Genomic DNA, 17,421 nt, shown 5'->3' on the forward strand with positions numbered 1-17,421 from the left:
ATGACGTTGAATGGTTACGCCAAGGGCTCCTGACCAAGCGTCCATATTTTACGACTTGGGAGTGAGAACGTGTTGCAAATGATCATCAACATGACAGAGACAATGCGGGAGATGTTATCTTGTACCTCAAGCGGGAACCCCGCGTGGATGATCTCGGCCGGTGGTTAGAGCTACATCGAGCTAGCTCATTATTAAACCGGGTACAGCGTCAAAGACGTTGTCACACTGCAGCTGGACTCTAGTTTCTCTGCTGTGTCCACAAGACTTGTGCCCTTGCGGGCAAACCAATGTGGATCGCTCGGTGGTTGAGGTTGTGGCGGCGGCAGAATGCTGTACAAAAACGTTTTTTGCATGAACCACATGTTCTGGAGCAAACAAGGCATACTCCGAGACCTGCTAATGCAGAACTTATTGCGTTGAAAATGGCAGCTGGGTTGTTTCCTTGGAGCAGTCTCATCAAATCGGCAAAGAACAAGCACTTCAGTCAACTAACCCTGGACCGCCTGAAAGTGGCCAATTACAGCGTAAAAAAGTCATGTGGAAATTGTAAAGACCTGGCTAAAGCGCATCACTGGACTGCCTGTGAAACCCGTCGAGGTCATTGGGTATCACAAGTGCAACCCCTGCGAGGCCGCTTTCTACAGATACCCGTTGAACCTGCAGGCAAACACAGGGTGTATCACGGCCATGTTTGGAGGCTCGCTCATGTGGGAGGCCAAGTTTTCCAAATCGAGCACAGTCTCTTTCACGGATCAGGGTTGAGCGAGCGAATCGGAGCACGACGTTCTGGGCAAGGACCACAAAAGGCACCGGATCACCCCCTTGTTTCACGGAAACTTGTAAGCCCCCCCCTATTAGCCGTTCAACAAATGTTACCACAACTCTAGGGTGTTGCTAGCACACCGCGCAGACTGCACCTTGGTGAATTGCTCTGGAAAGCTAGTGGCTCACTGTATCATAGACTACTGCCTGCCCCGCTCAATGTACAGTTCCACTCTGGGGCCTGGCTTTCTGGACAACTGTAAAACACACCTGCTCAAGTCAATCTCCTCTGTCAGAGAGAGGTTAAACAGGACAACCATGGCTTTCAACACGCTGATGAACAACTGCCCCGAACACATGATACCAGTGAGCAGAACATGTGAATTGGTGCACCTGAGAATAAAGAGGGACACCGTGACTCATCTACCAGGTGAGAAACTCGAGGTTTGTCTCAGAGTGATTACTAAGGACCGACGTTGTATACAAGAACCTTAGCACTCAACTTGGGCACAAACTAGTCGAAGCCATATCTCACGGAACAGTGTCAGTGCGAGACACAAACAATTCACCTCTCCCCTGTTTGGACACCACTGTATCCCTGTCGCTGCCCACGGCCATATTGGCAGATGCAGAGATTTTCACCTCAACCGGCAGGCTTTCCATAACCAGAAGTGACCAATGCGAGAGAACTTTACTTGATCTGGCTGGTGTTCTGTACCAGACTGGGATCATGTCGCAGATATACTCCCAACGCGTTCAGCTCAGCCGCCATGTACCCTGGGTCAATTCTTTGTATCATGCCCTATTTGTGTGCGGACATACACCTCATGCAAACATGGATCAGGGGGAAACAGTGGCTCCATCCCACGCAAGTCAAGCTCAGCAAGAGAAAGCGGCCTGTTGACGATTGCAGGGAGGTCATATACCATTGCACTGGCTGTAAAAACTTCTACAGGGACCTGTTTGCCAACAACGCCCCAGGTCACAAGCTCCCAGGATTGATATACGGTCAGGACAAGAGGCGAAAAATAAGAAGATAGTGGGCACTGACACAGAACCTTTCAATCGTAGCCTTCTTGTGTACGATGAAGAAAACAGGCAGGCTCTCATCAATGTCTTGGCCTTCATGATGTCTGAAAGCCTCTGGGCTTCGGACAAAGCGCAAGGCTCTTTTAACGTTCTCGTTGAGGCTACCCGTGAAGAAAATGAATTCACGTGCCAACGATGTTTGCAGATCGCCGTTGCCTGCGTTAAGAAAGGAGCCCCCGGTGAACTGTCATCATTCTCTTTTCCGTCATGTGTAAACGGCGATGTGTGCAAACCTTCCTAACAAGCCTTCACCGACAAAGACTAAAACGCTCTCCGAAATCTCTTAACTCTCTTGAGATGCGCTTCCATTGACAACCTTGACATCGTAACACGAATCAGTGAGGAGATATCTACCGAATCTGCATTTGAAGTACTTGAGTGTGCACGTAATGTAATCCAAAGACACAGGTACAAGAGGATCATAGAAATCCCATACACACTGATGAGATACATTAGCACCTTGTCCCAGACCATGAGCAAGTTTGCAGACAACTTTGCCATAGTGGATCGTAATAGGCTCCATATCAAAGTCTTGATCAAGAGCCCCTCGGAAAACATAGGTGAAGTCACAGGCTCTCTGTCCCTAATCAAAATCTACGGATCAACCCTCCTCGCCATTTACAATAAACTCATCCATGGCCTGCACAATTCCGAGGTGCGTGAGGAACAAGACATCGACCGCGTGGTTTACATCACACAGTTGAATCCCGATGTGCTGATCAGGAGAACACAGTTGACTTTCGTGTTGAATAATCATATGCCATTGAAGGATTGGTGTCGCTTCTACTATGGGTGAAATGTGTAAGCTATATACCTATACAGGTAAATTAAAAAAAATTGAAAGAAAGAAATGGCTATTCACTGCCTTTACTGGAAGCTGAGTATATGTAAAATAGTTTTTTTAATCAAAACAAACACATAGTATATTCGCAGGTCAGAGGTCACTTTTTCAGCAATTAAGATAAGATAAGATAAGATAAGATAATACTTTATTTATCCCACATCGGGGAAATTCCTTTGTTACAGTAGCATTCTTCAACAATAACAGCAAAAAAAACAGAAAGGTAGCTGAAGTAAAGTGGCATCAAATAAAGGTTTTGTAAAGTAAAGTGCGGTTGCCATAGTACAAAGAACAATATTGCAGTGCAAGTAAGTGACTTTAAAAATTAAATTGAATATGTATTTAAAGTTATAAAGCAAAAGTAGGTAACCATAATATAAGTTATATTCACCAAGTCCTTGTAATCAAAAAATATAAATACAGATAAAGATATACAGAGAGTGTGTGGATTAGATGAAAAACAGGAACAGAAACTACAACATTATCAGGTAGTTGTAGGCAGGTGTTGTAGAGTCTGACTGCGGCCGGGATGAAGGACCTGTGGTACCTCTCCTTCTTACACCGTGGGTGTATTAGTCTGTAGCTGAAGGAGCTGCTCAGGGACCCCACAGTGTAATGTAGGGGGTGAGAGGTGTTGTCCATGATGGATGTCAGCTTGGTTAACATCCGTCTCTCCCCTATTTTCTCTATGGGGTCCAGAGGACAGTCCCGGTCCGAGCTGCCCCCCCTCAAGCAGACCACAGCATAAAGGATGGTAGAGGCCACCACAGAGTCATAAAAAGTCCTGAGGAGAGTCCTGCACACTCCAAAGGACCTGAGTCTCCTCAGCAGATGGAGGCGACTCCGGCCCTTCTTGTAGAGTGCATTGGTGTTATCAGTCCAGTTCAGTTTATTGTTCGGGTGAACACCCAGGGATTTGTAGCTCTCCACTACCTCAATATCCAATCCCTGGATGCTCACCAGTGAGAAATGGGATATTTTCCTCCTAAAGTCAACAATCCTCTCCTTTGTCTTGCTGGTGTTGAGCTGAAGCTGGTTGAGCTCACACCAGCTTACATAGTCCTTGATGACCGTCCTGTATTCCAGATCGTTCCCCTCAGAAACACAACCAACAACGGCTGTGTCATCGGAAAACCTCTGGATGTGGCAGTGGGTGGTGTTGTGCGTTGACTTGTAATCGAGTATACAAGAAACACGTAAAATGTCTGGCCAAGGAAAAACCGGAGGTAACGGACTCGGCTTAGTCTGTTTATCCACCTTCCTCTGTCCGCATCCGCGTGCACCAAATATGGCACCTCAGGCAGCTCCATATGCTACTAAATTCGGCCAACATTGGGCAAGACTGAAATTTGTAGGAGATGGCCCTGTGCCCAGCCGTGGCTACGTGGCAGAGAAGCTTTTATTTAAATCAACATGGGTGAGTCCGACGGACATTTATTCATTTATTGGTTTACCCAATAAAATAGACTTTGAACTGGTATTCTACCAGGAGCCCCCCCTTCGACGCTTCCTGGAAGTTGCAGCAGCAAAGACTAATGAGCCAAAATGGCAAGACTGGTGTGTGGAGTCGTCTGTGGCTATAGACATTTTAACGATTGTTGTTAAGTTCTGGACAGGTAGAGTGTCTGACCACGATATAGAGCTCTACCTGAAAAGATACTGCGAAATAACCCAGCCAGTTTACAAACCTCTGGACAAGTATGATATATGGTACGGCGTGCGGAAATATAAAGTTTGCATGCAAACCAACACCTCTGATAACCTTGTACAAATCCCAAACTCCATCTCTCTGGGTCCATACAACGGCCGAATTATCTACACTGGCCAAGTTACCTTTGCATAGAGTGTTTTATCTGCCAGTCAACCAACCACCGGGTTAAAGATTGTCCCACCATGAAGTGTTGGCGATGTGGGAAATTGGGCCACAAAGCCTCCACCTGCCAGAGCGAGAGTGAGTGCTCCCTGTGCGGTGAGAAAGGACACACGTTCTTCAGTTGTCCTAAATCATTCGCTAACAAGACCAAGGAATTCACTCAACAAGGAGACTGTGATGGGAAAATTACATATACAATGATTTCGAACATAGACAATGACTGTTTTCTGTGTTTATTCATTTTTTACTCATTCATAAAAGTAAAGCTTTCTTACAAGTTAAACATCCACATGTTGCCTCATAAACAACGTGTCTGCTTCCTACGGACACCCCCTGTTTTATGCTCCTCAGTCACTAGGGACAGCTAAAAAGGGAGACTCTGTTTATCACCGGAGTAAGCAAAATGGCAACCAGATGCAGGCGCCTGGGAGATAGGCAAAGGTCAGGTTGCCCAAACTCTGGGTCAGAAACGGAACTAATCTATGGAAAAGATAAATCTCTGCACTCCGAAGGTAGAATGACGGCAACTGGCACCAGGGAGTCTGAAGAACAAGATGAAGTGTTTTGTTTAGGATCAGAGTGTCTCTCCAAACATGATGGGGCTTTTCTGTTGGGGCAGAGGAGGATATAAGGGGTTGTCTAGTGGTACGCGGGCACCAGAATTGTGGGGTCACCTTGTTACTCTGTTTCATTGTGAACTACCATTCTCGTCATTTTTGTATTGATTGTTCTCTCGAGAAAATAATAAAACTCTTTCACCAAATATCTAAACCCCTCCCCGCGGTGGTCCCCAGCGAGGACCGCTGGCACAGCCTGGAGGTCCGCCGAGGCAGCCAGCGAGTCAGCAGCCCGCTGAGAAACTACAGCCCCCCATTCAACCCTCCACCCTGCAGACCAGGGTCTCCTCTTCTGCGGCTCCCCATCAACCAGGTGAGGATGAGTTGAAGATTAGTGGTATTGATAGTATGAGTGATGATAGTGATGAATATGAGGACAATAAACAGAGTTACGAAAGCGCGAGTGAAAGTCCCAGCTCTGACTTAAGCTCCACCGGACTGACAGCCAAGCAACGAGCAGCCAGCACCCCGCTGCTCTCCGGTGATAAAGCTGACAGTAACTCTGGCTCGTTCTCCCCGATGCCGGAGTTTGCTGCTCCAGAGTCCCAACGTGAACCTCCATTTGAGGTAGTTAAAAGGAAAAAAAAACAATATCTTGACACACCCCATAAAAAAGATTGTAAACGATTGGATGACAAGCCGACGCCATGAGCTCAGCTCTCTCTCTAAAATATCATGTCCTGTCTTAAAATATCCACCTGGAATGCACGAGGCATCCAGTCGAGTAAATTTAGAGAAACTAAGTTGAAATATCTTTTAGACACAGACTTTGACATCCTGCGTACTCAGGAGCTCAGACTGAACACCTACAATGATGTCGCAGATGTTTGTAAAAGGTGGAGTAAGGGGCAGAGTGTAGTATCTATTGGAGAGAGCAGAGCTGATGGTGTCGGGATATTCTTTAAATCTAGTGATGTTGTTGTAATACGTAGAAGAGATAAAATACCAGGTAGACTACTCATGATTGATTTTTATTACAGAGGTGAAAAATATCGCGTGATCAACGTGTACACTGCTCCGGAAAGAGTTAAAAAGACTCAACTTTTTAAAAGGCTTAGAGAGCTTTTATCTGTTGGATATAAACTTATTCTATGTGGTGATTTTAATACAGTTACCAATGTAAATGACATAGTTAGTCCCAACATTTAAAAATTGCTATCTGAAGGGATGCTTTTAAAAGAAATTTGTGAAGAAGCTGAATTATTAGATGTGTGTCGCTGTATTAATCACTTTAAAGTCCTTCAGTATGGGACAGTACTGAATGAATTCTCTGATCATCTCCTAGTCCACACAGTTTTATCCTCTTGGTCCTCAGAAACCAGAGGCTTCTGGAAGTTATACTCCCAGTGCCTAAGAACTCAGACTTATTAATAGAATTGAAACTAGAAATCCGTAAAATATTACAATTAAAATGTTTATTTTTGTTAAATCCATAAAGAAACAGGACGGTGTAGTGGTGTTTGAAGAAAATGAAAAAAGAAACGAGATGAGAGAATTATGTGTTGATGCATATAAACAAATAGAAATAGACAGTGGCTGTGTAAAGATTTTATTAGAGAAGGTTCCCTCATTCAAATCTCTGGATTTCACAGAGCAAGTGGGAGATATTAGAAAAGAAGAAGCCGTGCAGGCCATCAAACAACTTAATGTGGGTAAAAGCCCCCGGGCCCGACGGCCTGTCGGCAGAGTTTTATCAGTTAAACACCGATGAAGTAACTAAAGTCCTGATAGAAATGTATAATGAAGGGCTGAACAGAGGCTGAATGGGGGAATCATTTTATCAGGGTGTCATGTGTTTGTTTAAAAAAGATGATGACAATGATATTAACAATTACAGACATTTGACCATAATGAATACTGATTATAAAATACTAGCCAAAGTTATTATGAATAGAATTAATGATATTTTAGATGAACTGATTGAGAGAGAGCAGACGTGTGCCATTAAAGGCCGGGTTGATGTGGGACAACCTCTGCACACTGAGAGAAATGATACATAAACCCGGGAAGAAAGACTTTTATATAATCGGGCTGGACCAAAAGAAAGCCTTTGATTATGTCTCCAGAGATTATTTATGGGCTGTAATGGAACATTATGGGTTCCCTGAATCCTTTGTTCATTTAATCTAATGTCTGTATGTTAAATCTAGTGTGCGCATTAATGTAAACGGTAGGGGTGATCCGAGTATTCGGCTGAAACGAGTATCCGGTACGGATAAAGCACTTTTGCAGAGTACAAGTATTTTACGAGTAATATGAGTCAATATCCGTGCTCGGATTGAATACAACTCCTCCACTGACCACGCAGCGTTCTGTGATAATCACAGCGCCCCCCCCCCCCCCCCCCCCCCCCCCCCCCCCCCCCCCCCCCGCCTACAAACACGCTCGGATCAATCACACACACACAGAACACGGAGAAATGCTCTCTCTCTCACAGGCCTGGTTGCGTATTTGTCTCGCAAATGTGAGGGGTCTGGGAGATGTAAAAATGTCAGCATGTTGTCAGTGCAGTTAAGAAGCTTGCAGAGTTTAGACCAGGCCAAAATGAATATGGGAAACCTTAAACAGCAGTCAAAATTGGATTCTGTCTTAAAGGAGTTGCGGAGGTACAGATTGGACAGACTCTTATGAATGATGATGACCAGGCAGAGAAGAAGGCTAAAATGTTCTTTTGAACTTATGAACTTTTAGAAAATAATTGGTGGAAAATAATTGGTGGAGCAATGTCTCTCTGTCAGTGCTCACCAAACTATCCAAGAAAAGAGATGGCATAAACAAGATAACATCCCCTTCCCCAAAAATGTGATTGCGCTGAGGGATCATCTCAGGATGGCAGAAGATAAAGCAAGAGGGAAATTGACACAAGAGCTGAGTTTAACAACATGCAAGACATTAAATGAGACTACTACCACAGGTCATCATCATCAAACAAGCGACGTGAATGGGAAGCATCACACTTGACTCTTGAAGCCTACAAGAAAGGACATAAATCCCATAAGTAAGGACATTTATGTAACCCTTTCACCATTGGAGAACCAGCTGAGCAAGCGACTAACTCGCATTGAAGTCTGTGGAAGAAGAGGGGGAAAGGTACCTGTTTACTTGACAGAGAAAATGCAGGAGCCCATTGACTTGTTGATTAAAAGGAGAGAGGAAGCTGGTGTTCTTGCTAAAATCCGTCTCTCTTTGCAAGACCTGGTGTGATGTCAAACATGTGAATTTGACTGTCTGCGAAAATATGCAGAGGAAAGCGGAGCAGAAAACCCTGGACTCTTGAGGTCAACTAAATTAAGAAAACAGGTTGCCACACTATAACAACTCCTGGATCTTAGTGAACAAGAGCTCGAACACATTCAAGGTTTGTGGGGCATGACATCAGAGTTCACCGTGACTTTTACCAACAGACAGACAAAACATTTTAAATTGCCAAGATAAGCAAGCTTCTATTTGTAATGGAACAAGATGCCTCCATATTCACGGGAAAGAACCTCGACACAATGGGCTAAAGCCAACGGCTGTTGTGACGTATGTCTTCCGGTATTATACGCGTCCACTTGTTGTGGTAGGTAGCTAGCTAGCTGTTACGCTAGTTGACATGAAAAATTCTAGGTTTAGATACCAGAGAGTGTCTGGTACAACTGCTTGAAAAGTACAAAATTGTAAATGTTTTAACTTTTCCAGCCGATGAGGAGCTGAGTTACAAGTGGATTTTTGCCATCTGCGGGGACAAATTCACTGGGTGTGAGCTGGCATCAGAAACAGGTTGACGGCTGTTGAAAAAGGGTGCTGTTCCTATGTCTTTTGAGTGTAACAACTTCTCCCTTCCACCTACAAGACCGGGGTTTTTGGAGAGAAGGGATAGACCATGGTAAGCTGATGAAGGGGAGGATACACTAGACCACGTAACATCCTTTGTCTCCATGCAACACAACTATGTGATTATTTGGACATTGTATTGCAGACGTCTGCATTACAATCACCATGTAATGTCAGAACATAATCTGGAATTACTAGCCTATAGCCATAGATTTATAGCCTTCTTCTATTGATTATCATCTGTATTTTGAAATACTAATAGACTCACACAACTACATCAAAGTGTGTGAGAGGGGGGTGTCAAGTTAATGTTTATTTTGCATATTACTTTACCGTATCACAAAAGGCATATATATATACATATTTTCATCTGTTTTCGTCCGTCAAATATCTGATTTCAGATATCGCAAACTTAATAAGAAGAAGTCCAGAAAGTCAAGTTTGTATGTCATCAAAGAGGGAAAGAACTACTGTAACATCCAAGAAATTCAGAGGGCGATTGGAAGGAAACGGGTGTCATCAGGACGTGGACTCCCTGTCAGGGCTGTTGCAAGTTGCACCCTGTCTCTGCTCTCCTCCCCTCTGCCTTTCATTGATTGCTGGAGTGAAGTCTGGTGTGAGGGAGTCAGGGTTCCAGCTGCAGCTCATCAGACCCAATCACCTCTGCTTCAAATACCCGGTCAACCTACCACTCTATGTCAGAGCATAATTTAGACACAACGTTAGCCTCCTTGCTTGCTTTACTTTTGGATTTGATGGTATATCTTACTTTGTTCTTTGTCGGCCACAGTTCTCGTTACCGGACTCCTGCTTCACCCTTCACTCCAGCCATCCACCACTCATGCTGTCCACCCTGGCTACTGGATTACCGGACACAATACCACTCACGCTCTGCACTGTGGATTACCTTGGATTTGTACCTTTGGACTAGTTCTTTCATCATTGTAATCCCAACATTGGACTGGAATAAACCTGTTTCTATATAATTCTGGTCTGCGTACTGTTTGCATCTGGGCTCAATAGTTTCACATGTAACACTCCCACAACTTACAACCATGAGACGAAATGACCCACATCAGCATGATGTGCAGTCCGGTGTGCCAGCTCCCACCACAAAGGAGCTATTAGAGACCCAAGTCAGCAGGGGCCAAGGGAAGAAGTAAATGTTTTGTTTCAAACCATCACTGCTACGGTTACCTTCCTTGCAATACTATAATGTTCACCTGCACTGCTGACTGTTACTATAGTAACAACTGTTTATATCTGCATCTTTTTGCACCACTTACCTTTTTGCACTACTTACATTTCAATTTGCACTGCTGACTGTTTATTTACAGTACCAATTGTTTACATATACATCTGCAATACCGTACTTTAACTGTAATATGTAATTACTTTCCACTGCACTTTAATTCGGATAGTTTCTGCCCAAACTTTATTTGTACTACCTAGGGATGAGCGAGTACAGCATTATCTGTATCTGTATCTGTTTACCACATGAATTATCTGTATCCGGATCTGTACTCGGACTGGGCGGGGCCTAAACCGGAAGTGGTCAGATTTAACCAGAAAGTGGGTCAGGTTCTCTTGAAATGTGCGGGGCTTTAACCGGTATGTTATTTTAAGCATGCAATTGATATGAGTTGATCAAAAATTGTTATATTTATTGCTGATTTGAAAACTATTTACATGACAGCATCAAGCTTCAGATCAAAGGTGTTGTCATGGTAACAAACAAACTATATACAGAACGTTTTGCAACAATGAATACAACACATGCGGTTGCAATTATGAAGTAAAATGTAATGAACAAGAGTTTTCATACTCAATATAACTTTCTTTTTTTAACTTTTTATTTTTGTATGATCAGTGTGATTTTTTTTTTTGTTTTTGGTTCTTGGTATTTTGTTTTTGGGGCAGGGGGCAGCTGACAGTAAAAAAAAAAAAAATCTCCCATGGCAGAGACGCAATTTAAACCAAGCCGCACATCTGAACAAGTCCAGAAATCTACTGGTTACTAAATCTGTAAGTACTACAAACCGAAGTTAAAAACAAACCTGAAGCTGAAGAAACCCCAAACATTAACGGAACAGATCCGCAGACCGAATTGACTAAAGGAGCAGGAGCTAGCGAGCGAGCGAGAGAGAGAGAGAGAAAGAGAGAGAGCGCATTTCTCCTTGCTCACACACACAGTGTGATTGATCCGAGCGTGTTTGTAGGCGGGGGGGAGGGCGCTGTGATTATCACAGAACGCTGCGTGCCCAGTTGAGGAGTTGTATTCAATCTGAGCACGGATATTGACTCATATTAATCGGATAATACTTGTACTCGGCAAAAGTGCTTTATGCGTACAGGATACTTGTTTCAGCCGGATACTTGGGTCACCCCTAGTACTACCTTTAAATCATTGTTATACTGCTCATTTTAGCCTAACTTATTATATACTGTACCTCTGTAAAAATTCTGTCTATAATAATAGCCGCCTGTACATATATGTATTCATAGTACATACTCAGTTGTAAACTCTGTAAACCATTGGTATATTATGTTATTTGCACATATCTGTAAAAACTTTCTACTTATAGTAATATCCACCGGTACATTATATTCAGTACATTTCTAGCTGTAAATCTTGCTCACAATACTTGTTATCTATATTTTATATTCATAGGACAAACCCATCTGTAAAATTCTTTTTATAATAGTATTCATTTCTATAATTATTCAGTACATATCCATGTCCTTCACTTACGGAACCATTGCACTTCTTGTTAGACCTGAACTGCATTTAGTTGCCTTGCACCTGTACCTGTTTAATGACAATAAAGTTGAATCTTATCTAATCTAATGCAAACTGGAAATTAATTTAATAAAAAAAAACACAATTCTATTTTTAATTATTTTTAAACCTACACGTTCTCTTCCCGCTCAGGATATAATTTGTAAATCCAAGTGTCTGACACATAAAATTCTTTATGCTCCTTCAACAGGTCAGACATGGCCCCAGACATAGAGGCATGTGAAGGAATCGTCTTTCAGTCCAAATCAAAATGTTAACGTATTTCCTTGCAGGAGTACTTACCCAAAACAAATAAGCAATTACATTAAAAATATTTTTAAACCCCTATTACATATTTACAAAACTTTTAATATAAATATTTTAAATAAGCAATTTTTTTTACATAATGAGAAAGTATTCAACGTTTTAAAAGTACACCACACAGCAGCTATACCCTCCTCGGAATAAATCCCCTGTATTTTCCATGAGGATCCCGAAAGCGCTCCCGGCATGCCAGCACACAGCTGCTTGGATGAACACTCTGTGACCAGGACCCAGAGTCCCACACTGCCAGCCACAAGCTGTCCATAGGCTGCATGTCTGGACTGCCTGTCTTAACCTTCATCTGGAAGGTCAACTACAGCATGTAGGTCATTCCAGATCCTCCTGGCCAGACTTCTGCCTGCAGAATGTATGCCTCCATGTGTGGTAGACTTGAAAAGCAAAGTTGGGGCTGTTGGAGGCAGCACTTCCTCTCCACCACAGTGGGCATTTCTCTGCATCTCTGGTAGATGCACCATGATGGTTGCCCGGGGACCGAAGGTAATGTAGGAGCAGCAGCAGGTCCCAAATGGCTGAGGACATCAAGCTTGGATCCTGTGCCAAACATTGCTCCACCACTTGTTGTGTCTGTTGTAAATTTAATTTTGAATTTGCTCCTAGTGATAACAGTTAAAAATGGTTGCTGAAGCTCATTATCCACAGATAAACAGCTAATATTACACTAGATAGGCCTATATTATATTAACTAAATTGAATTGAACAATGTTATACTTTGTGATGGGGGAAAACATTTAGAACTGAGGTAGCTTACACCTTCATTAGCAGTCTTCTAATCTTAATTTATCCACACGCGCCATGTCCTCTCTCCTGAGGTGCACAGGAGTTTGACCCACTAGGCGACCTCAGCCCCGTCTCCCACGTGCCCTGCCTGATGCTCCATGCACACGGCTTCCTCTTCTCCCAGTCCGTCGGCTCGTTGAAGTCGCTGTAGGTGGGTATTCCTGGTCGGAGCCCATTGACTCGGTGTCAAAACTCTAGCCGCATAACTTACAGATAAAATGTCACGTACTGTCAAAGCAACAATTGAGACCTGGTAATTCACTGGCTTGTCATGTTGCTGAAATTATGTACTAGCAAACCTTATCTAACATTACATATCTCTAGAATAATTACATACTGTAACATTAGCTACCGTTATGTTAGCTTACTAACGTTGGCTATTTCTAAGTTATAGAAAGAGTGCAACGTTATAAAGTTACATTACTTGTATTGTAAAAGACGTAATGAAGTTTTTAGTCAAAATATGGGCAGGTCATAGTCAATGTAAAGCATATTGTTGATGTTTTGTCCCTACCAGTGAATGTGCCATAGCTGTTCACCGTGTTTGCCGTCATTGGTGGCCCCTGTTACGCAGCGGAGAGCAAGGGGGAAGGACCTGTAAGGTGTGCTTGATAAAAAAAAAAAAAAAAAAAAAAAATCAGAACTCCGACATCAGAAATGTGAAGCACGACAAACGACAGGAACACTCTCAAAGAACTGACTGCACATTATGAGTCTGACATATCGAGGATTCAAGAGGGGCATAATGAGAGGCTCGCGGTGGCAAAGGTGGTGTATCAACAACTAACGAAGAAGCTAAGGATTGCCAAAGAGCAGGTGGGAAAACAAGCCGCCGAGTTGGAAGAACTTTGAGCTGCACTGCCCCGACTGGAGACAGAGTACAAAGACAGAATAAAGGACTTACGCATACAGAAACAAGAAAGAGACAAAGTCATCGCCGCAGAAGAAATATTGAAGAAAGACAAGGTAGTGAAGCAGAAACAACTGGAGATGCACATCGAAAAGCTGAAGAAGACAATCACTGGTCTGCAGAACAAAGAAGATCTCCCCAAGAATGTCTCTGCGTTAGAGAACACGATCCAGTAGAGAAAAAATGTCAGTGGGAAGAAAAACCTGAAGCTGTCTCGTCCTACAGGACAACTAGCAACTGCAACAGGATTGGGCAAAAGAGAAGGACAACAACGCCCTTCTGCCCGTTAAATTAAACAAATTAAAGGACAACGATGTCGGGGAAAACCTGAGAGCAGCACAGTCTGAGCTCAAAGACACGAGAGAGCGGCTGGACAAGACGCTCCGGGAGAACGCTGACCTGGGCGAGACCATCTCACATCTCATGTACAAAGTGAGGAAGTGTGAGCCAGACCTGATCAAGGAGAGAGAGAAGAAGAACCTGACCACCTACGTAATGCGCTTCAAGGTCGATCTGCAGGCATGCATTATCTTCACCTCCGAGCCCAAGACATTGGTAACCAAAGTTACCAATGACAAGTTACGTTTGACAAGGTTGAACAGTATTTTTTGTACAGCACTTTGGAACGGGGGAGGGGGGGTGGAGGGTTTGGTTTACGTTTTGTTTTGTGGATCAAACTTTTGTTTAGCACTGCTATGAGTAGAGTAAATTGTAATGGTTTGTTGTCAAATGCTTTTGATGTTAGCAGGTCTGTCTGACTGGGGTGTTCGCTATCGTCTTTGTTATATATTTTAGTTGCTGATCCTTTAGCGGTTATGATGATTGTGGATGACAGTTTTAAAGGGATTTCTTAAGTAAGGACACTCGTGTTAAACTGGTACAGTATGCTGATGATTTGAATGTGTTTGCCAGGCCCGCTGCTGATATTGAAGTGTTTATGCATAATTTATATGGGATTGACAGGTGGGGTTTTAAACCTGTGAACACGTCTCGTAAGGTTTTGGGGTTTTTTGTAGGTGGGGATGAGGAGGTAGCTACACCTTTAACTTGGGATCATGCGGTAAAGAAATTGGTAAAGGTTTTCAATATGTGAAAGGCGAAGGGTTTATTACTCGGGAAAGGTGGTAGTTTTATATTCACAAGTCTTTTCTTTGGTCAAGCATGTTTTAGAGACGTGTTATAGTCATTGATTTCTGATTAATAGTTTTGAAACTATTAATCTGAAATTAGAAATACTTTATTGATCCCCGGAGGGAAACTCTGTAACAAATTATTAACATGAGTAATTTGATATTACAAATTATTTTGTATGGATCCTAAAGCGGCTAGTGTCCGGCATCCGGTTTTGATTGACATTTTTATAGGGGAGGTTTAAAACCAATGGATGCCTTGGAAGGCTACTTTTCACGGTTTTCTTTCCACTCTTGGACCGTGTCCTGTGCATCATTTATTGCAACTACATACGTTGAGGGGCCTCCTTCACCTGCCTGCCTTTTACAGGGAGGTGCTGGAGGGCTGGAGTAAGGTTTTACCAGTTATGTCTTTGGAGTGTGTGACCAAAGACCAGATTTTGAATTTACCACTTTTAACAAGTCCTTTTTTTAAGTATCATGATATTGATAATCAGGCTTTGTCTGCAGCAAATTGTTTTGTTGTGAATAATATATGTAATGATGATGGAGTGTGTGATGTGGATATGTTGGGTCCTCAATTAAAGTACAGGGGGATTTCCTTTAAGCCCGAGACAATGAGACATGTGACTCAATTGTTTGACGCTAGTCTGAGTCAAACTTTTGGCAGCTGCCGATCACGTAACTACGACTGCACCATTTACTTTGAAGGTGTCATTTGGAACCACCAATGCTGATGTGGCTATGGTGAAGACAAGGTGTTGGTACACTGTAAAACATTTTACCTTAAACTTACAGTAATTTACTGGCAGAAGCTTCGCCAGTAAACTACTTTTAATTTACAGTAAGCATACTGCATTTTAAAATTAAGGTATTTTACTGTAAACAGGTATACAGCTACTAACTTTATTATTTGAATTTACAGTAATATACTGGCAGCATCTTCGCCAGTAAACTACTGTTTATTTACAGTAGGCATACTGTTATTTTTAATTTCAGGTATTTTACTGTAAGTAGACAAAGCTTTTGACTTTATAATTTTAATTTACAGTATTTTGTTGGCAACAGCTTTGCCACTATACTTAAAATGTAATGTTTATTTTGATTTACTGTAAATAAACGTGTTATTGAATTTTGTTGACAGCACAAAAACATAGTATTAGGAAAATCTCAGTATACTGATCCAGAAGAATACATTCTGCAGCTTTAAACGCTACCTCAGGGAACACATGACAATGAAAAAGGCATGATTCAAAATCTAAATAACTCTTTTTTTTTATCAATCACAAATGTAGTAACTCACCTTGTAACTGCTTGGCTCAATCCCATGCAGTTACCATATATAATAGCAATTTATAAAACATCAATGAAATACTTGAATGGGGCAAAACACTACATACAGCTGCAAGAACTACACTAAACAACACAAAAACTATCATTATTGGACATTTATCTGCAGATATTGGTAACTGATGATTGACAAATGATACATGAAGCTAAACAAAACAATACAAGAAAAACTCAAAGTCGTTGAGCTTCATGATTAGGGTGCAGACGTGCGGGTTCAATGTTGAAGTTTCTTCTGGACCATCTTTCTAGTTTTTCTGCTGGGTTCCTGTCCATTATATGCCTTTGATCGTCTCTCAGGATTAATCCCCATGCAGATCCAAAATGACAATTTAATAAAGGTTCATATTGAAGGAGAAGATTTAGTCTTTTAGTGTTAAAGGAGCTACATTTCTTATACAAGTAGTATTTAGCTACTAAACAAGTTTAAAAACTGTATAATGTAAATCATGCAAATGTAGAAGTACACATTCCAAAGGAAATACAATATACAGTTACCAATAATTTAGAAATGTCCAGAAGTATATAATTTATGGTAAAAATATTTTACAGCACATTACAATTAAGTTTACTTTCTTACTTCTGCATTTTTGGGTAACATTTCATGGACATTAGAGCTGTGTGTTTACAGTGTTATTTTAGAAAACTTTGATGAAGGAAATAATCTTTTATTTGGAAGTGTCACAAAATGTAACGATGCTTGATGGTGGGTAGTCAGGGGGCTGCCGCTACAACGTGACGAGTGGCAATGGTCGGGGTTTTCGCGAAATTACTTCAAACCCCTAAGTATTTTTTTATTATTTTAGTCAATGTATATGCTTGTAGCACATCAGAAGCTTTAGCTAATGAAATTCTAATCTCTGAGAAATTAATCAATAAAATGTAAATCCAGGTGTATAATAGGGATGAGCGAGTACAGCATTATCTGTATCTGTATCTGTATCTGTTTACCACATGAATTATCTGTATCCGGATCCGTACTCGGACTGGGCGGGGCCTAAACCGGAAGTGGTCAGATTTAAACCGGAAGTGGCTTGGAATGTGCGGGGCTTTAACAGGTATGTTATTTAAGCATGCAATTGATATGAGTTGATCAAAAAATTTTATATTTATTGCTGATTTGAAAACTATTTAC

General features: G+C 42.1%; 1 protein-coding gene across 1 annotated transcript in view; it reads right to left on the minus strand.

Moving 5' to 3' along the window:
- Positions 1 to 17,421, minus strand: part of LOC117953299 — a 26,460-nt gene that overhangs the window by 2,043 nt on the left and 6,996 nt on the right. The window lies entirely within an intron of this gene.

The sequence above is a fragment of the Etheostoma cragini genome, chromosome 11 (assembly GCF_013103735.1).
Source record: "Etheostoma cragini isolate CJK2018 chromosome 11, CSU_Ecrag_1.0, whole genome shotgun sequence".
Classification (NCBI taxonomy): domain Eukaryota; kingdom Metazoa; phylum Chordata; class Actinopteri; order Perciformes; family Percidae; genus Etheostoma; species Etheostoma cragini.